At 39.2% G+C, this 20,484-nt stretch overlaps 1 protein-coding gene across 1 annotated transcript in view; it reads left to right on the top strand.

Annotated features, from left to right (window-relative positions):
- Positions 1–9,139: 9,139 nt before the first annotated feature.
- Positions 9,140–20,484, top strand: part of LOC148120727 (uncharacterized) — a 31,636-nt gene continuing 20,291 nt past the window's right edge. The window contains exon 1 of the mRNA XM_087909626.1: positions 9,140–9,215. The gene's annotated coding sequence lies outside the window, so the exon portion shown is untranslated. The remainder of the gene's footprint in view (positions 9,216–20,484) is intronic.

Raw genomic sequence — 20,484 nt, 5'->3', positions numbered from 1 at the left:
CAACATACCCTTCTCCCTCTCAGAACAATTAGGAGATATATACTTTGAATGAACTTTTTGGATAGGTTTCAAGTTTACAAGTAAATGCTTTTCCATCTTCATTGTAAATACAGCAACAACCTCACATTGCAGACAAGCTCTATGAGTAGTAGGAATGTCTAAATACTTCTGTTTGTCCTTTTTCACTTTGCAAATGTAGTATGACTCACATTATAGGAAAAATGTATGAATATTCTCCCTTTAATCCCTCTAACCACATTAGAATAACCTCCAAGAATGATTTTGTAATAGCCAGAACATTAGTTTTATATGAATTTGATACTTTAACTATTGTATAATTTTCATTCGCCAAACATAACGCATAAACTTTTTTGACAGTTTTCCAGTCCTCGATACAGTTGATATCTACCTTGCCCACTTAACATAGGATCTCTATATCTCATCCTTTATGTACATTAAATAACTTACTCAGACCTCATAACTTACAAAACCTTTCTAGTCTTCTTTATTCTGCTGTCATCCAGTCATCATCATCATCTTCATATATCTAGTAATTTTTTACTAAGTTCATTTCCATATTTGTATGCTTCTAACATATTCTTCTGTATACTGCTTCCTTCTTCTAGTACCATGAGACAGAGGAACATTAACAAATATATTTATAATCTGTTGTGAGAAGTTTCTCCCCCAAGACAGGGGAGGAAGAAATGTTTACCCCATCCCCATAAGCCCTAATGTTGATGCAAAGCACAATTTCATCAAGTCTGTCCTGGAGAACCAATGAGTTTATCCAGCTTAATTACTGAGCATGCTTGCAAAGGTACTTACAAGAGTTTTGATTAATGTGGTAGTTTGAATCAAAATGACTCCCAAAGGGAAGTGGCACTAAAGGAGATGTAGCTTTGTTGGAGTAGGTGTGGTCTTGTTGGAGAAAGTTTGTAATAGTCACTTTCTGCTGCTCCCTGCTCTGGATTTGGAACTGTTAGCTCTTTCTCCAGCAGTGAAGACCTAAGTCACAAAACAATCCCACGCCAGTTTGGAATTATGATTAATAAAAGGGTTATTTATTTAAGGGGAAAAACTCACAGATCACTGTCCTAGAAAACAGTCCTCTGCACAACCAGGAACAGAGTGTAGCAGCCAGAAATGAAGAGGAAAGCAAGAGAGTAAGAGCAGGGCTGGTATCTTAAAGGCTATTGGCTGAAGGAGCAGAAAGAGCTCCCGCAGCACAGCAGCATGTCTGCTTTCATGCCACCATGCTTCCTGCCATGATGATAATGGACTAAACCCTCTGAAACTGTAAGCCAGCCCCAATGAAATGTTTTAGTCATAGTGTCCCTTCATAACAATAGAAACTCTAAGATACCAAAAAGCAGCACACAGGAATATTTCCTTCTAGTGTGGTCAAAGGTTTGTTCATAGCTACATATTTGGAGCTCATCTTCCCCCTATTTTCCACTACCCAGATACTCTCTATTACATTACATTTTTTTTGTGGACATAGAAATAAGACTGATAACACTCTGTGTAAATTTCACTTTTAAAGATGGCTTTCTCACAGATGCATACAAAAAAATCTACTTCTTTCCAAGTCTTTCCTTCCTAAAACTTCATGTTCTTAGTGCTGAATTGCATACAGTTGCCTGGAAAAGAGGCTGTGTACTCAGAAGGTGGGGATACTGTTTGATTGGAAGTAAGACCCCAGCCCTGACTGTAGGAATTCCTACAGAACTTCCCCTTTTTGTTTAAATAAGAGAGTTCTAAGACTAATACAAAATTATATACAATAAGAACAAATATATCAAGCTATAAACCTGTGATAAATGTTTCAATAATTATCCTATCCTAATGAGTTTAAGTCTTGGCCAAGTCATGAGAGGAAAGTAACTACAACTATCTAGCCTTTATCCTCATTGAAGATTTGAGAAGGGGAATATTACTTGAGTAGGCAGCAAATGCAATCAAGCTACTTTCAAAAATATACAACAACTGACAGAAACAACTGGCTTCCTGAGTAATCACCCAAAATCTCTGTGAGTTCAAGACCAACATGGTCTACAAGAGCTAGTTTCAGGACAGGATCCAAAGTTTCAGAGAAACTGTGTATCAACAAACCAAAAAAAAAAAAAAAAAAAAGAAGAAGAAAGAAAGAAAGAAAAAAAGAAAATGCAGCTTTTTTATTTTTATTTGTTAATCCCAGATCAATTATTTTAATTTCAGTTTTTCTTTTTTAAATTATAGTTGCAGCAGAAGTGTTCAGAAAGAAATCCTGGAGCATGTATTCAAATACTTTGGCTGAAGCACAAATAAAAAGACAAGCTCTGTCTCAAAAAATCAAGTTAAAGTGTGAAATAAAACAAATAAGTTTTTTGGTTTTGTTTTCTTTCATTTTTTTCTAAGAAACATGAAAATGACTGAATTCAAATCAGCAATTTCCCAGCTTACCAATTTACCAACAAGAAGGTAATGTGTAGCTGAAAGGCAGCAAATACACCTGTCTAGACCCAGTGGTGGTGGCACACACCTTTAATCCCAGCACTTGGGAGGCAGAGGCAGGCAGATTGTGGGACCCTGTCCTCCCTGATCCTTGAGACCAAAATACTGGATGCAAATAATGTTTACGCTAACCAGCTAAGCTTCCTGCTAGTTCCGTCCTTGGTTCTGCTACAGCCTGGTACATTAGCCTGAGGGATCTATTTTACTTTAAAATGGTAATTTCTCAACCTGCCTCAAAGAAGCTCAGGCGCCAAGGCCCATCTAACCTGTCTGACATTGCCTTGAACCCTCGACCACCTGCCTGGGGAAAAACTCCCACAGAGGCCAGTTTCCCCAGCCCCCTCTGGGTGGGAGGAGTTTTCCTTTACTGGGGCCTGTGATCCCTTCCTCCTGCTCCTGGATGGGAGGAGGCTTTGCCCTTTTGATCCCTCTAGCCCACTGGTATAAATACCCGACTTGAGTTTAATAAAGTTGCCATTTACTCTTGGTAAATGAGCAAAAGTCTCTTTTTTTGTGTGTGTCTCTTTAAACCCTCAGGACAGTCGTCCATTCTCATGGGCCCGAGTTCGGGAAGGCCCGCGCCTGGGTCGGGTGTGGATATCCACTGGAATGCGGAATCTAACGGCAGATCTGTGGGTCCAGCCTGGTCTACAAGAGCTAGTTCCAGGACAGCTAGGACTGTTGCACAGGGAAGCCCTGTCTCAAAAAACAAAACCAAAAAATGCATTAAAAATCAAAGTCCCCTGGCAGAATTTCATCGCCAAATGCATGACAGTCCTGTATGAGAACACTCTGTAGCATGTTTTTATTTTAGTTTTTGTTTTGTTTTGTTTTTGTGTTCTCTGACTCTCTCATACATGGAGTTTAATTTCAGATTTTATTTGTTTCTCTCAGCGAAATATGACACCATGAGTCATATTTTCAAGGTCCATTTTGTTCTCAGTCTCCTTGCCTCAAGAAGGCCACGATTCAAAATCAGTGTCTCCAGATTCTCCACATTGTGACAATACATTATATGTGTAAAGAAAAATACCATAAACCTTTAGCTTTCTGTCTAGGGTGACAGCGGGGGAGAGAGAGAAAGAGAGAGAGAGAGAGAGAGAGAGAGAGAGAGAGAGAGAGAGAGAGGAAAAGAAATGTGGAAGATAGACTGAGGGAAAAAATCAAGAAAAACAGAAGTTCCTATGAGAAATGGGACAAAATAGATATCTAGAATGAAGCGGGAGAGGGAGAGAGAGAGAGAGAAACAGAGTATTCCCTCAAGCAAAGGAAAACATAACCCTACAGAATACCTGGCATACAGTGAATTCAGTCCTTTAAGGGAATTTATAGGTCTCATTGCCTACCATTTTTTAAAAAAAGCCATCTAGCTGGATGGTGGTGGTGCTGCATTCCTTTTTTTCCCAGTTTTAGGGGACAGACTCCAAAGACAGAGAGAGGCAGAGGCAGAGAGATTGCTGTGAGTTTGAGGCTACCTTCTTCTGCAGTGTGAGTTTCATAACAGGCAAGGTAACAAGGAGAAACCCTGTCTTGAAAAAAAGTGTGTTTAGTACATGCTTGTAATCCTAGCACTAGGAGACAGAGGCAGAGGCCAAGGCAGAGGTAGCTGGATCTTTATGAATGTGAGGCCCATCTTGTCTACAAAGTGAGTTCCAGGGCATAAAAAGATACACAGGGAAACCCTATGTCGAAAAACCAAAAGTCAACAATTAATAATAATAACAATAATAATAAAATCTAAGAGTTCAAATAATTGACTTTGACCATAATTCAAAAATGAAAAAATAAAACAAGAGTGTGTCTGACTGTTCAGCAAAAGAACTATGAGGACCAAGGGGCTGCCACAATTATGACATGGTGAGAGGGAGGGAGTGACTGAGGGAGGGAGGAGGGGAAGAAGCTGGTAAAGGCAGTTCCCTGCCATCTAAGTCTCCTTTCAAAGACATTTCACCATGGCCACCACTTGCTTGCTTCCGGTTCTCTGTCTGTTGTTCTGTTTGTACAAACTCACTCCCCTTTCTCAGACTAAATACTCTGTCAGAGAAAATTAAAACAACTGTGAAATAATTTAAAAACTTCCCAACTGGATATCATTTCCAGGAATAATATTGACACAGTGATTTGTTTTGAATGTTTTTATTTCAGACAGAAAAAGTAAAAATGTCATTTTATTGATTTTTTTTAGAGAGTCTGTTTCCAACCAGGATGGTTCACATTTGCTGTGTTGCTTAAGTTGATCTCCTGATCCTTGTATTTCCAGTTCCTGAATGCTGCTGGCATGACAGACAAGGGCCTGCACACTGGATTTTTTGATGCAGTACTGAGAGCTTGGAGCCCATAATACCAAGATGAAAGCATTAGAGGGGCCTGGCTCCATATCTGGCAGACAGAAGCGAGTCTCCAGGAGCTTGACGCCAGCCTGGTCTACAAGAGCTAGTTCCAAGAAGAGGCTTCAAAGAAACAGAGAAAAACAAAACAACAACAACAACAAACCAAAAATACATAAATTAAACAAAAGAGAAAGAGAAGAAATGTCAATTTACAGATAGGAAACAAGAACAAAACCCAGAATGTTACCAAGAAGACAACCTGGTCTATGAAATGAGTTTCAGAATGGCTATGGCTATTACACAGAGAAACTGTGCCCCAAAAAATAATAAAGAAAGAAAACAAAAAAGAAAGAAAGAAAATGCTGCTTTCCGCCTTTTTTCTTTGCTAATATCAGATTATTTATTTTAATTTTAGTTTTACTTTTTAAATTATATTTGCAGCAGCAGTGTTCAGAAGGAAGTCCTGGGCCATGTAGTAAAATAGTTTGTCTGAAGCACAAATAAAAAGACAGGTCCTGTTTCAAGAAAAAAAATCAAGTTAAAATGTGAAATAAAACAAATAATGCAAATAAGGGTTTTTGGGTTTCTTATGTTTGTTTTTTGATTTTTGTTTTTGTTTTTTTGCTAAGAAGCCTGAAAAAGACTGAATTCAGCAATTTCCTAACTTTGACAAGAAGGTAATGTTTCCCAACTCCAATAAGAAGGCAGGAAATATGTTTACATAACTAGGCTGGGTGGTCGTGGCACGTGCCTCTAATCCCAATACTCAGAAGGCAAAGGCAGGTGAATCCCTGTGAGTTTGAGACCAGGCTGGTCTATACGAGCTAGGTCCAGGACAGCTAGGACTATTAGGCAGGGAAACACTGTCTGGAGAAACAAAAAAATGTATATCTGAGCAGACCAGTCAAATTGTAGCCTCACCCTTTAATGGGTCAGTCAGTTGTTCAAGGTTAGTAAGGGTTGGCGACCTTGGCGTTTTCTAGTCTGTGAAGTCAGTGAGTCTCACTCCTATCAGGTCCCCTCAGGGAACAGGTGTGTAGGCTAGGGCCCATAGAACAGGTGATCTAAAAACTCAAACAGCAATCAAACACAAACCAAATAGGAAGAAATGTCTTTGGTAGCTACCCCATTCAAGAATTAGGAAAAATCAAGCCAGGCGCCTTTAGTCCTACCACTCAGGAGACAGAAGCAGGCAGATTTTTGAGTTTAAGGCCAGTCTGGTCTACAAGAGCTAGATCCAGGACAGGCTCCAAAGCTACAGAGAAACCCTGTCTCCAAAAACAAAAGAACAACAAGAAAACCACACCACCACCACTAACAACAACAAAAAGGAATTACGAAAAGCTGAGCGGTGGTGACATAATCCCTGTAATCCTAGCACTTGGGAAGCTGAGGCAGGAGGATATCAGTGAGTTCAAGGCCTGCCTCATCTACCAAGCAAGTTCCAAGGCTATTACATAGAGAAACCCTGCCTAAAAAGACAAAACAAAACAAGACACAAAAAACAAAAGAATTAGGAAAGTGCTCATGAAACACTATGAACCAACTAGGTGGCACTTAATAGCAATCAAAGGTGAAAGATAAAATGCAGAGAAATTCTTTGATGAAATCCAACCTGTTTTCCTGGTCAAAACTGTACAGCTAATAGAACTAGAGGGAACATGTGTCCATCTATCAATTTTAAAAAAGCTAGAATCTCACATGATCATAAAAGATAAAAATCTTACAGTTGACACCATCCACCCTCAAGTGAGAAAATCTTGACCCAATTCAGCAGGAATTCTTGCTATTCTCAAGTCCACCATATAAGGGGAAATTTTGTCCCTGCAGATTTTGGAACAACCAAAGCCCTCTTATCTTCTTTTCTTTTCCATCATCCATTCATCCCCCTCAGAGGATATCTAGAAGTTTGAAAGGATTTGGTTTTGTTTCATTTAAGTAGAAGGTTGCTCAGACATAACTCTGTAAACACTAAAATTGAATAGCCAGTTTCTACTCAGTTCAGTTCAGTTCAGTTCGGTTTTCTACCAAAACTCCTGTCTGGCATGTCTCTGTCTTTGGTGGGTTACTGTCCCACCATCCTCACAGCAGCCAAGGAACAGCTGGCAGCCATCCATAATTCTAATTTCATCAGAACTCCACTCCCATCTTTTGTCTTCTGAAGGTACCAATGAGGCACTCACACAGGGTTCACAGAGGCAGGTGGGCAGACAGCCACACAGGCTGTGTATGTGTGTGATATCAAGCATGCGTGTACGTGCCCTATCATACAAGGACAATGAAGTATTAAATTGGGGTAGGTATCAGGATCACACAAACCTAAATCACTGCTGGGTGGTGAGCACAGGAAACCAGACTCTATGCTTTAGACTTGGAACCAATTCTGAAGCTCCCAACAGCCAGCACTGTCTTTCCATGTTTCTTAGTTTGTTTGTATATTGACGTGGGGCATCTCTTTCCATAGCCCTGCCTGGAAAACATGACTTTCAGAGTTCACAGAGTTCACTGTGTCTCCCAAGTGATGGGATGATGATAGTAAAGGTGTTTTGCTTCCTTTTTTGTATATTTAGTTTAATTTTAGAATTTATCCAAGTGTTTCCATGTGTGTGTGTGTGTGTGTGTGTGTGTGTGTGTGAGAGAGAGAGAGAGAGAGAGAGAGAGAGAGAGAGAGAGAGAGAGAGAGAGAGGAGAGAGAGAGGGGCGGGGGTGTTGAGTATAAAGTTATGCTCCAGACACTTTCTAGGTCACATGTCAAAAGTTTTCATTATGGGGGTTGGCGAGATGACTCAGAGGTTAAGAGCATTGTCTGCTCTTCCAAAGGTCCTGAGTTCAATGCCCAGCAACCACATGGTGACTCACAACCCATCTGTGATGGGGTCTGGTGCCCTCTTCTGGCCAGCAGGCATACACACAGATGGAATATTGTATACATAATAAATAAATGTTTTAAAAAGTTTTCATTATGAAATCAAAAGTCAATAAACAACTGTGAACTTTTTATTTATTTGTTTGTCCGTTCGTTGATTCATCTGTTCACATACTTGCTTACTTTATTTATTTACAGTGGAAGAGTTCAGTTAGGGTTAGGAATCAGTACAGAACGATCCATTCCATCAGAGTGGGAGGTACAAAAGTATCATGGGAAAAGAGTAAGAAGTCGTGACCTTCCATTTTGAAAGGGAGCATTCTGAAGGGAACAGTTCCCTACAGTAAGAGTAAGACTAGGAAGGAACAATCATAGAATCAAACCAGTTGCTGCTCGTACTGGCTTTCTGGGATCCTATTCTCTTTGGATGAATACCTTGCTCAGCCTAGATATAGTAGGGAAGGATTTAGACGTTCCCCAAAGCAATGTGCCTTCTCTCTCGGAAGACTGGATGTCGGATGTCCTGGTGGGGCGGGTAGTGGAGGCAATGAGAGGAGGGGAGGGAGGGAGAACTTGGATTGGGTATGTATAATGAAAAAAAGAAAGTTTGTCTTTCTTTTTTTTTTTTTAAAAAAAGAATTAATAAAGAGTAAGACAAGTAACCTGAGTTTCAAGTGCCGCCTGCTTCCCACAAGTTCCTTCGCCAAAGTCAAGCATTTAGATAAGCAAGGGTCTTGGGTCTTCATTCAGTCCCTTTTGAGGAACTTCAGGCCCTGATGTTAACAGATGACTGGGGCCTATTGGCAAGGCCAATGCTAGCTACACCCAGTCAGTGATCTGAAGCCACACCCCAGTTCACATCTGCTGGCAGCCATTGGAATTCATCTCAGATCCTGCAGCCTCTTCAGGCCGCCGACCATTTCTTTTAGAAATCCCTTCCCCACCTGACCCATATATGTCAGATAAATAAAAACTCAGCAGTAGAAGCTTGAAAGCAGCTTCTCAATTTTTTTTTTTGATTTTTTTTCTCTAGATAGGGATTCTCTGTGTGTCATTCCCGGTTGTCTAGCCTTGAACACACAGAGGCCTGCCTGCCTGCTTTGTGGAGCTTTGCAGTTATAACCTTGTGCCTCCACCAACCAGTTCATTTCTTTTTTTTAATGCCAGTTCTTTAGTTTAATTTTAGTTAATTTTCTGAATTTGTATACTTTGTTTTAAAACCGAACCCATTGATTTACATTAGCAAGAGACTTGCTGTTGAATTTGGCATAAATCTCCAGGCAATCTGGGATTTATTTACTGTCTTTAGAAGTTAGTGCTGGACCATGGTGCTGAGTCCCTGCAGCTCACCTGGTCCCGGTCACTCAGACCTCACCAGCCAATCAGAGCTTCCAGCAGACCCGCCAGTCAGATGGGAGGGTTCTTCCGGGAGCCATACTTCCGTTCCGGCTCAGCTCTCTCACACACTGAGTCTCAGCCTCTCTTGTGGGCAGCGAGCGTGTCAGCTCGGCAGCTGTACCATGGTGAGTGAAGGTTGCTCTCCACAGAGGGAAGGAGTGGCTGGGCTTGGCGAGCGAGGAGCCATTGTCCCCACACTAGGCGGAGCGTCCTGCTGAGGCTCGCGGCTGGTGTGGTGGGTCCTACACTGGCTAGGTGGGAGCCAGCGGACAGACACAGAGTTTAGCGTCTTCCTGTCTCAGTAGTCCTAAACTTGCAGCTCTCTGCTGGCAGCCTCTGAATCACTTCACTGCCCGGGCTGTGTCTGCACAGAGCAGTTCGTCAGGAGCTGCAGATGGTGGTGTCTGTCCTGCTTGTATCATTGCATGTGACACATTCGCCAAATGCGGAGACTCCTGGTCTCTCCTGGGTTTTCAGAAGTTCTGCACTTTTAACATTTGAGTTTGGGATCCATCTGTAGTTAATTTCGTATGGCTTGTAAACAGTTTCTCCTGTGTTGAGTAGCGCTCTGCTACTAAACTGTGATGTAGAAGAGTATCGTTAATAATAGTATTAATGGTATGAGGATTTACCGGTTCTTAGGAGACGTTAAGTCACAGAAAGTGGAATTTAAGTGAGGGAGGGCTGCACCCCAAATATCCAAAGATGAGTAGCATGCATACCATGCCTGTTAGAGATTTGTATGATGAGATGGAAATGTTTGTTCACCAGGATTAATCAGCCATTAAGGTACATTCCTATAACACATGAGACAAACCAGCCAGAAGACCCACTTCCCCATCAAAGGCCTCTGACCTGCTGCTGAAGAGCCATTATGTGGTCACAACCTTGTGTGCCAGGATAGTATAATAATTCTAGAACAGCTGTATTTTTCAGCTCTTAGGAAAGCAGTTGTGACTCAGTGTCCCCTATGCTGATTGAGGTGGACATGAATCCTCTCTGCAGCCCCACAGGGCATTACCCTTGCTATCCTTTTGACTAACCACCATAAATATTTGGATTACAAGCATGCTGCACCACAGAGCTCTAAAATTACCAGTTTGAGTCATGCAGTGTGACTATCCATTGCGGTAACAATAAAAGGATTTGCATGTGGAGCATGACTTCTCCCTTCAGACCAGAAAAGTAGGAAGGATGTACTGTGTACACTGGAGGGAGTAAACACACTGGACAATAGCTAGATCATAGACTGAAGTTTAAGACCATGGGCTGCAGAGTGGGGGAGGCTCTGCCATCCTGGCATGTGAGAATATGAGCTTGTAATATTGTTGCCTCACACTATGCAATTGAGAATTGCTTTGAAAACCTAATCCTGCTTCTACTGCCCATTGCTGGGTAGATAGTCCGTCAACTTCTTCAGGACTGCACCTTGACTGGTCAGTGGGAAGGAAAAATAAACCAGCTAATGAGTGACCTCCAGTCTCTCTGACTTTCAGTGTATGATTATAGATGAAGAGGGTGAGTACATAGGTCAAGCATGAAGCAGGTAAATTCACAGTGCAGAAAGGGAGAGATAGGACAGTGGTTGAGAACTTTCCTACTTCTCTTTTTTTTCTGCAAGCCTTACCATGACCCCTTATTATCTTCTAATTCATGGCCAATTTTTCTTTAACAACAGTTGTTAATGTGCTCCGTGTTTGGCTGCAGGATTTCTCAGGCATGAGGCGATGGGTTGGCTGTACTGCACATTGAATGTGTAATGGAATGTGCAAACAAAGGACCCTGTGCTTTGAATGAGGAACAGGGTATGCTCTAGGAAAGTGAATGAATGTGTACTAAAACACAAACTTTCTGGACTATGGCCCTGTCTACTTGGCTGGAAAGACAGAATAGGAGGTACTGTGCTGTCTGAGTCAGTTAATCTCTGATCACCCATTAGGGGAGCTAATAATATTCTGAGGCCCAGCAGGGTATCCTTAGCCAATGAGGGACTCTGGAAAGTGTTAGCAATCAGGAATAATAGTGGCAGGTAACTTGCAGGTTCTTTCCAGGATTCTTCTCTACTTTTGTTGTAATGAGTTGTGAGGAAGACCACAAACTATGCCATAGTGTGTGTAGGGTATTCAGAAAAGGTCTGTTGAGCTGTCATTTCTGCTGGGATTTGGATATTATGCTTGTAATATCACTGTCTAGTGTACAAACAGAGTCATGCTTTTGGTGTGCGGTGGGAAGACAGATTTGAAAACTGATAATCTGGTTTCTAGAAGTTCTGGATATTGCAGTCTACTTTCAAGTTTGTCTTATAAATGTTTCAAATAGTTTAAAAGCTGGTAGAATTACAGTGATGTTAATTTAGCAATGCATGATTAAAATGTTTTTAACTTTCTGCTACCACCAGCTACAATGGTGTGATTCAGTGATGTTTAGTTCGAGGGGACAAAGGGATTTTCTGAGCTGCAGAGGTTTCTTAGGTATGTATGGTGTTGGGCAGGTAGATAGAATAGAATCTACATCTTGTGCTTTAATCCATGGAACAGGAAGCAGAAATTTTTCTATATTCTTTTGGGATTGGGCATCAGTGGGGCTGGGGTTTACCTGAAAACACAAGGAGTTCTAAGGGTCTGCAGAACCATAGCAGTAGAACATCTCTTTTTGCAGAGAGGGCTCTCGAGCATGGGGTCTCTTTGGAAGAAATGCCAGTATCTGGAGTTTAAGGGTCACTTTGAGGTAATTTTGTGAAAATTGTGAAGTCTTTATTTATTCAATTTCTATACACATAGAATCATAGGTAGCTGGGTAACATTGGTCAAGATCACACATTTCCTGCCTAAGTTTCCTTTGGTCTTTTGATTAATAGCTGACTATATTTTCCTGCTTTTGTTCTTGGCTTATTCTCTCCATACTCTATTCTTTCCCAAATATCATACACATTCCTGATTGATCAACTTTGTGGTAATTTTTTCCCCCAAGACAGAGTTCCTCTGTGACTTTGGAGCCTGTCCTGGAACTTGCTCTGTAGATCAGGCTGGTTTCAACCTCACAGAGATCCTCCTATCTCTGCCTACTGAGTGCTGGGATTAAAGATAAGTACCACCACCACCCAGAAAGAAGTCATATTATGTCAGTCTGTCTTCTATTTTTTCATAATCCCATTGATTACTCTGTGTGCCTCCAGTATGACTATTGCTTTGTAATCAGCTTTCCTGTTATAAATTGTTGGGAATTGTCATTGTACTATATTCATTTATGGTGTAAATTTACGAGACACATCATCTTACTTTTAATACATCATGTTTCCAAGGATCATTTATTTACCTCTTTATTTATTTAGGTTTTGTTGGTCTTGTTAATCTGTGTGAGACTTTTGGTTTATTGGATAAAAGGTATTATGGATGTTGGCAGGTGGCTCAGCACATATTCATTTTGGAGGTGACCTGAGTTCAGATACCTACACTCAAGTTGTGAGACTCATAACTGTACCTTTTCAGATCCAGGGCATCTGAACCCCTCTTTTTTGTATTGCTTGTATACATATGGAAGACATTCTCACTCTTGCACAAACATATGCAAAATATAGCAATAAACTTGTTTTCAAAAGTGCTTGTGACTTATAAAGCAATTAGAGTAAAAACAAGTTGCTTTTTGGTGTCCAATGATTCTTTAAAAATCAGTTATCTTGTATTTTGTTTTAAAATGTTTTCATTTCCTCACTCCGATTGCAGACTTCCAGGCAATCATCAATGAAGCGGAGCAAAATGGTGTCCAAGTGATCCTAACAGACATTCTTTTCTTTATTATAACATTATGAGATTTTTTTTAGTAGTCAAAACTATTTTCTACAAAGTTAAGGCATGAGAAGGTTTCAAGTGAATCTCTATAATTTTGGTGGAACAGCTCTCCTCATCGAAGCCATTTCCTATTATTGGTAAAGGATAAAGAACTGAAGTGTCTAGGATGAGTGGTGGTCAGTGATTTCTTACAGTTTGATTTTGGTTAGAATCTTGGAATTTTTTTGTTGTTGTTGTTGGTTGTGGTTTTTTTTTTTTCTGAGACAGGGATTCTCTGTGGCTTTGGACCCTGTCCTGGAACTAGCTCTTGTAGACCAGGCTGGCGTCAACTCACAGAGATCCACCTGCCTCTGCCTCCCAAGTGCTAGGATTAAAGGCCTGTGTCACCACCACCTAGCAGAATCTTGTAGTTTTTATTTAAAGGAGCATAATATGTTTTTGTTTGTCAGTGCTACCCATTTGTGTTGTTGATTTTATTCATTGTTATCTACATTTATTGTTTGTTTTCTGGAAAGTAATGCTCTCACCAATTTTGTGTTCAGATTTCTCATGTTATGGGTTCCTTGGGTTTTTGTTGGTTTGGGAAGTTTTTGTGGAGAGACAGTTTTAGTTTTCTCTTCTTTATTTTACATGTTTGCCTCTTTCCATTTCCTGGCATATATATATCTTCATTTGTGTTTTTGCTGCTTAAGTGATTGATATGATTAGTATGTTGCATTTGGATCTTTATATCCTTCTTGTATGTTGTCTTTTTCTTCTAATTAGCTTCAGCTATCAGCATGACATAGCTTAGAGTGATCTGAGAAATTACCAATTGAGAATGTGCTGAGATCAAAATACCTGATTAAAGTATCTGTTAGAGATTATGTTGATTTTGATTGATATAGGAAGGCTCTTCCACTGAGTTGGCAATATCTGAACAGGCAACCTTGGGATTGGAGAGCTAGCTGAGCACGAGACAGTGACACAGCCAGAAAACAATGGTTCCACATATTTTGCCTTTAGTTATTACCGTGAGTATCTATCTTAAGCTCTCATAAGATGGAATTGTGAAATAGGGTTAACAACCAAATAAACATTTTCATTACCTGAGTTTCTTTTGATTGCATAATTTAATAACAGCAACAGAAGAAAGTTGGAACAAAAATGGGACTCAAAGGGGATTTTGTTGCTACAAAGGACCTGGGAATGTTGACTCTTATAAGAATGCTTAAGATATCAGAAAACTGGACAAAGAGCTAAATCAGCTGATCTTGTGGGACCTAGAAGATGGGAATGTTGAGAGTAATGGCAGACAGTGGAGGTCAAGGTCATAGGATTTTAGTGAGCAGTAGGCTCTTTAGGGAACCATAGAGTTGGCCTGACCTAACTGCCTTGAGAGAATCCTGTCATAGGTTTTTCAGGTTAAAGTCTGTGGTTCTTGTGTCACAATATACCTCCTAGTTCCTGACAGACTGTAGCATTCCCTCAAGCAGTGAAGCATTCAGGCTGATTTGTGCTTCTTTTTATGATCCGTTAGTAGTCAAAGAATCATGAAGGCTTAACAGGACAATTGAACTTAGATGTTAATCTTGTGCATGCTGTATAGCTGGCAAACTTCATTATATCCTGGTATAGACAGAGGGTGCTTGGTCATTTCCCCATTGCCCAGACTTGCAATAATTATACAGATATTGTATTAATTATAAGATTGCATATCCAATAGCCTAGGCTTTTTATTAAGTATCTTTTACATCTTAAATTAACCCATTTTTATTAATCTGTGTAGTGCCACATGGCTGTGACCAACTGGCAAGTCTCCATCCAGCATCTGTCTCCTTCAGTGGCTGCATGACATCTCCCTGACTCTGCCTTCTTTTCTCCTCTATCTCTGCCTGGAATTCCCACCTTCTATTCTGTGCTGCCACAGGCCCAAAGCAGCTTCTTTATTAACCAATGGGAATAAAACATATTTACAGCATACAGAGGAGAAATCGCACAACACCTCCCCTTTCTGTCTAAATAAAAAGGAAGATTTTAACTTTGATATAGCAAGATTACATATAACAAAATAATTATCAAGCAAGAATTATAGTTCCAATATTTAGTTTATTTAATTTTGCAAATAAGGAAAATACACTATCATCTATTCTATCTTTGTGACTCTAAAGTTTTATATCTAATCTATCTTTTATAATTATAAAGCTGTCTATCTTCAACTCCAGCAAAGACTCCTGAAGGCGACATATATTACCTAAGTAATTACAAGCACTTCTAAAATTCTAGAATTGACAAAGACATCTTGCTGCCTGGACGGTCACCCAAAGTTCTTCTGTAACACTGGGGCATCCATCTTCAGTTTACAGGCCCGTAGTGTCTGGCAGACTTTTCCATGAAGCAGAAAATTTTAAAGACAGTTCCACCTATATTGGAAGTTTCTCAGTCACCTTATTTTTCTGTGTCTTGCAGAATGTCTAGCAGACTCTTTCATGAAGCAGGAACTTTCTCACCTTCTTTAGGCAACTTTAGTAGTCATTTTTGTGTTTGTCCTTCATGTCCAGTTTATACAACATACCATCAAGCAATCCAGGCAAGAGCAGTTTCTTGCCCCAATGACTAGCCTTGTCATGTTGAAGCAAATTCCATAATGAGTTTCTTCAATGTCCATAACCTCTCTGAAATAATTGATGCTACCATCAGGAGACATGTCTTACTGTCATGAAAAGACCTAAGTTTTAAAAACATTTAAAATGCCATATTCTGTATGACTTTGAAAGATTTTAAGGATATCTATCATGAAATATATCTCTGTACATCTAGAAAGCCTATCTAACATGACTACAAGTTTAACTATTATAAATGACTATCTATTAATTTGTATTTAACTCTACATTGCATCTTTAAGTGAACTGAACAAATATAATATCTTAAACAAGAGCAGAGATTCATTTAACAAATTTGACCTTAAATTTGTATCAATAGACCAAAATCTATATAAATGCAAAGTATTATGTCTATATCATATTCCCTTTAAATATAAGCAAACATTTATAAACAATATTTGGGAATTTTGTAGTAGTTCTCTCCAAACACTTTTCTGCTTTTTGTTGGACAAAGTTTTTTTGAGGGTTCATGGAGACCTATCAGGGGATCTTGGTCCATCAAACCACCTTATTCTGGAATGAATCCACAGGTTCTCATCCTCTGCAGAAACAAAAGCAGAACCTCTTTTCAAAAGCAACATATTCTTAGACCCACATTTTGAAGTCAAGATACCTTTAAAATATATCTGTTGGTTTGGCTTAGCAGACAGAACAATGAAATGTCTCTCTGTACTTAGCTCATTCACCGTCAAAAATTCAAAGAAAACACAATAATATACATAATCTAAACTCTCTATTTCCCATCTTTACATGGCTTATTTTTCTTTACTCCTTTAATCTATGACTGTCTTCTCTCCCAAGCTTACATATATTTATCCTCTGTGACCCATTTACAGGTCTTTTTATCTGAATCTGTTTTTTTGCATATTTATAATCATTTTCTGACCGGAAGCACTTTTTTAAAAAATGCTAAACAGGCATGGCTAGGACCAACTCCTAAGCCCTGCCTGCTTGCTCTACTTAGTCCAACATGGCAGAGGTATGTTTACTGCCAGCTCTGTGAGCCATTCTCTCTGCCCCAGCTCCAGAGACATGGTGCATCTATGTTTCCATTAAGCAGTCTGTAACATGGTACATACAGACCCCAGTACCTCCCAAAAGAGTCAGAGCTATTTGTGCCAGCACAAAACAGGAAGCCCTTTCCTCAAGAAGCTGTATATCCTTTGTTTTCAATGCTTAGTCAGGATGACCTCTCTTATAGGAGCTGTGGTACCCTTGCTTGCTGCCAGCTAACAAAGTCTATCTGGAAAAATATGTGACTAACAGGAAGTCTTGCTTAACTCTTTTTTTTGTGTGTCTAGATTTTTTAAAACTCTCTCAGGTTTTATGTTGATGTAGTTGTCTCATTTTGGCACCATTTTGTTGATAGAGGCTGTTTGTTTGTTTCCTGGCTACCCAGAAAAATTTACACATAAACTATATTGATTGCAACACTGCTTGGCCAATAGCTTTGGCTTCTTTTAAAGTAACACTTACATCTTAAGTTAACCTGTTTCTATTAATCTGTGTATTACCAGTGGTTGTGACATATTGGTAAACTTCTATCCAGTGTCTCTGTCCTTTGGCAGCTACACCTTGTCTCTCTGACTCTCCTTTCTTTTTACCTCTATCTTTGCTTGGGATTCCCACCTTGCTCTATCATGTGCTGCCATAAGCCCAAAGATGTTTTTTTTTTGTATTAACCAATGGGAATAAAACATATTCACAGCTTACAGAGGGGAATCCCACATCTTCCTAGAAGCTACAACTGTATTGATCCTAGAAATTGCCATTATCTTCTATTTTTGATAAATCAAAAGTCTGAGAGTCCTCAATAAAACAGTCACAGCCTTGTGTTGTTGTGGCCTTTCTAGCCCAAGTGTGGCTTCATTCCTTGTGGCCCCATCAGGTGATCTTAGCTTGGTACATAAGCCCAGGTGCTTAGAAGACTTCATGAAAAATATATCTAGAGATCATTTGTGTGATATTTTTCTAATCTTTCTTATTCTCTTCATGTCCTGAGAAAATGTATAGGCAGAATTTCAAAGGAATAAACTGATTTTCTGTACAAAATACTGCATCTATTGGATGGTTATTACTGATGACTCATTCAGGTCTACAGTGAATAAAATAACAAGAAGAAAGAGATGACAAGTGTAGCTGTAAGTTTCTCTCCTATCTTCCTGCTCCCAAATAACCATTCAGAGGCTTATATTAATTATAAATTTTTAGTCAATGACTCAGACTATTACTGGTTAGCGCTTCCATTTAAATTAACCCATATTTTGTATATATCTGCTTTGCTACATGATTCATGACTTGTTATCTCACATCTTGTTCCTCCTGCAGCTCTTGGAGTCTCCTTGACTTCATCTTCTTTTTCTCTGTATCTGTTTGTATTTCCCAGCTAGCTATATTCTGCCCTGTCATAGACCAGAATATCTTTATTCTTCAACCAATAAAAGCAACACACATTCACAGCATTCAGAAGAACATCCCACATCAAAAAAAATCTGTTGTGTTAAGAAAAACAGCACTAGGTAGTTTCCAATGGCAGTCTAGTTGTGAGAAAGGTGCAGAGATCATCAAGGGTTTTAGCACTATTAAAGGAAAGAGCCTGGCTGTACAGTTGAAGCCCAGAAACATGCTCCAAGTGCAGACTACATCTAACTAAGCCCGTAATTCTTGTAAGGAGGACACAAAGTAATTCCTTGTCCCAGGAGCAACATCATATAGAACTTGGAGCAAATTTGGTCCAAGCTTGGTAGAGTCCATCAAATCTTGGAAGGATCACCTAGGCCATAATGTTTCAGGAAATAAGAAAGATACAAAATATAAAGGCCATGGATTCTTCTTTTGTGATCAGGTCATCACTATTTTGCCCATCTATGTTTGGTGGAGTCAGAGCCCCATTGAAGAAGAGATTGTGAGAGTTCATTACATGAAGTGATGGATATGAAGCTGGATCATATTTAAGACCACAGGATGTTGAGATACCCAAGCTGTGAGACATCTGCCATGGAGAGCTACATAGGGGTGTGGAAGTAGTAAGAGTGAGGTATATGAGAGGTTGTCAGGTGTTGTGTGATATTTTGATCATATTTATATAAAAGCAAATTTGGAATCAGAGAACAGAGCTTACCAATAGATGTCATAGAGGTTTGGAGGACTGTGGATAGATAGGAGACAAGAAGTAGTAAGGTTGGGCTGAGAGAGGATCTTTGCCTTTTTTGTATAGAGGAATGGAAGAGAAAGATTCACTGGTGACTTTCCCACTGTTTCACTGATCTTTTGGGTTTTTACTCTTGATATCTGACTCCCAAATGTTATGGGTAAAGATTAATTAGTCAATGTTTCATCTGTCCTTCTAGAAGATATGCATAATAAAGACAAAGGGGTAATTAAGACCCCTAGATGTAAATTGCACAGTAGTTTATGAACTTTAATTTTTAATGCTACTAAAGAATAAATGGCGGGTATTGAGAAAGTTAAAAGTTATAACCTTTCATTTTTTTATTTAGCCAAAAGAAGAAATGTTGTGGAACATTAATTGAAGCTGTGTTACATCCATTTATGCTGTGGAATATTTGTTTAATGATGCAAGAGTGTGTTGCATTCTTTATATTGCATTTTTTAACTCTGTGAAGCTGTGTTAGTTTGCCTGCCTAAATCACCTGATTGGTCTAATAAAGATCTGAATGGCTAATAGCTAGGCAGGAGAGGGATAGGTTGAGATGCCAGGCAGGGAGAATAAATAAAAGGAGAAAGAGAGAAGGATTGAAGACCAAGAAGAGATAGAGGAGAATGTTGGGGACCAGACACCCAGCTTCACAGTCAAAGAGTAAGAAGTAAAGAAAGGTATCTAGACTAAAGATCAAACCCAAAAGTCAAAAGGTAGATAGAATAATTTAAATTATTTAAGACTTAAATTAAATAATTTAAAAACTTAAGAGAAGCTGACAAGAACCAAGCTAAGGCTGGGCTTTCATAGGTAAGAATAATACTCCATGTGATTTATTTGGGAACTGGATGGTGGGCTTCCAAAAGAGACAAAATAACCAACTACAGGATGGATCATCTGTGGATATATGCCCAAGACTGGTACAACAGCATCCTGGGGGAAGGTCTATTCCCAATTTTCTGAGGAACTGCCATTTTGATTTTCATTGTATCTTTATAAGTTTGTAAAAGTTTTTTCCCCCCATAGATAACCAGAGTGATATAGCTAAAGTGTTGCTCAGTTCATGCCAGGCTATGTTTTAAGAGTTTTTTAGTGACTTGAAATTATTAGGCCTGTTCATATCCCAATATCCAAGTTGGTAGGCTCAGAACCACTTGCTACTCCAGATTCAGGGGATCTGACAACTTCTTTTCTTATATGTCACCTGTATACACATAGAAGACATTCTTTCTCACACATGAACATATACAAAATGTGGGGATAAACTTTTTTCAAAAAACCTAGTTTCTCATAAAACAATTAGAGGAAAAGAAGTTGCTTTACTTATAAAATACAAATCATACACTGTTTCTTTAAAAAAGTTATTATCTTGCATTTGGTTTGAAAAAGTTTTTTTATTTCCTCACTCTGAAGCAGACTTACAATCTCAGTCATAGCAAACAAAATGGAGTCTAAGTGGTCTTAATCAATTTAACTTTCTTTTATAAGAGAATGAGATCCTTTTAATAATCAAAACTTTTTTATAAAGTTAAAACATCAGAAAGTTTTATGCACGTTTCTCCAATTTTTTTGTGAAACAGCATCTCTCACCCAATCCATTTTCTATTATCAGCAAGGGAGAGAACTAGAATGCATAGGATAACTGCTGGGCAGTGATTTCTTGTTATTTAATTTTGGTTAGTATCTTGTCATTCTTGTTTAAGGAACCATGATACGTATGTTCAGGTCTGTTTTTGTGTCTTGCTTTGTCTATGATACTATCTATATTGTTGATTTTATTAATTATCATCTAAATTTATTGTTA

The sequence above is a fragment of the Myodes glareolus genome, chromosome 9, assembly GCF_982192425.1.
Source record: "Myodes glareolus chromosome 9, mMyoGla1.1, whole genome shotgun sequence".
Lineage (NCBI taxonomy): Eukaryota > Metazoa > Chordata > Mammalia > Rodentia > Cricetidae > Myodes > Myodes glareolus.
The sequence above is the reverse complement of the archived record's forward strand: the minus strand, read 5'-3'. Positions and strand labels throughout refer to the sequence as shown.